We start from the raw sequence: 1,546 nt of genomic DNA, 5'->3' as shown, positions 1-1,546 counted from the left end.
CTGGCTGGCATGTGGTGCTGGGGGATTGAACCGTGGTCCCTTTGCTTTGCTAAGCTTGTTCTAAGTAGGTGCTTTAGACCACTGAGCCATCTCACCAGCCCTGGTGCTGTTTTATATGGATGATTGTCACAAGGATCCTATCCAAGTGATACCTGCGACCTCCTGCCCTGGCAGATGAGTCAAGTTCAGAAAGATTGGGCACCTTGACCAGGGTCATGCTGGGAGATGCCAAAGCTCTGAAGGGGGAGCAAAGAAAGCCATTCTGCCTGACCTCCGAGCCGGGACCCCGGCCCTGACCTCTCCCAAGCTCGTCTTCCTGTCCCAGCTGGGAGGTGGGCAGGGCTGGGCCACAGACCTCACTTGTCAGATGAGGAAGCCGGAGCATAGTGGTTGCCCCTTGTCTTGCCCAATGGAGCAAAGCAGGAAAGGGCAGAGTGGTGTCGGGACACGGGCTGGGACTTTTCATCGCGGGGCTGGTGTTTTTCCTCCGTGAGCCCTTTCCTCCTCAACAGACCCGGCTTCCCATCTTCTCTCCGTTCCCCTCCAGCCTGTTCCTCTAACCCTGAATTCCGGTATGTTTCCAGAGAAGACACCCAGTGGCAAACATCTGGACCAGGGAATGAGCACTGTGCCAACTCTCAGGCTTCCCCAGGTACCTTGCCAGGGCCGAGAGTACAGGGTACACTGTGTCCTTTTATAACACAGGGAAAGGAAGCCCTTTCCCCTCAGCCTCCAGGTCGCTGGTCCCAGGACAGCTCCCAATGTGAACAGGAGGAGGCTGCAGCCCCCAGTGCTGTCGGCACAGGCTGCAGGCGGCATCTGGCCCCGCCAGGCTGCGGCTGCGTGGTGCAGCACATTCAGGTCATGCCCGATGCTGGCTTCTACTCCCAGCACTGAACGAGTGGAGGGGGGAGAAGGAGTGACGGGGGAGGGAGGAAGAGGCAGAGAAGAAGCGTGCAAGCAGGCAGACACTAGGCGTACTTAGTGTGGCACGGTCGTGTAAGGCGTGCAGGTATCAAGGGAGGGACAGAGGAAATTGCCTACCTCCCTTGACCTGGGGAAGGAGCTGCTTAGCCCCAGTGTCTCACCACCTATGCAGCTGAGGTGCAGCCTCCTTGCCTGTCCCCAGCTTCCTGCCTTCACCAAGGGCCGTCCTGACCTCACCAAGGGCCATCCTGACCTCACCAAGGGCCATCCTGACGTCACCAGGGGCCGTCCTGACCTCACCAGGGGCCATCCTGACCTCACCAGGGGCCATCCTGACCTCACCAGGGGCCATCCTGACGTCACCAGGGGCCATCCTGACCTCACCAGGGGCCATCCTGACCTCACCAGGGGCCTTCCTGACCTCACCAAGGGCCTTCCTGACCTCACCAAGGGCCATCTTGACCTCACCAAGGGCCTTCCTGACCTCACCAAGAGCTTTCCTGACCTCACCAGGGGCCATCCTGACCTCACCAGGGGCCATCCTGACCTCACCAGGGGCCATCCTGACCTCACCAAGGGCCTTCCTGACCTCACCAAGGGCCGTCCTGACCTCACCAAG

This window comes from Octodon degus, unplaced genomic scaffold, assembly GCF_000260255.1.
Source record: "Octodon degus isolate 3935 unplaced genomic scaffold, OctDeg1.0 scaffold00001, whole genome shotgun sequence".
Classification (NCBI taxonomy): Eukaryota; Metazoa; Chordata; class Mammalia; order Rodentia; family Octodontidae; genus Octodon; species Octodon degus.
Note: the sequence above shows the minus strand (reverse complement) of the source record.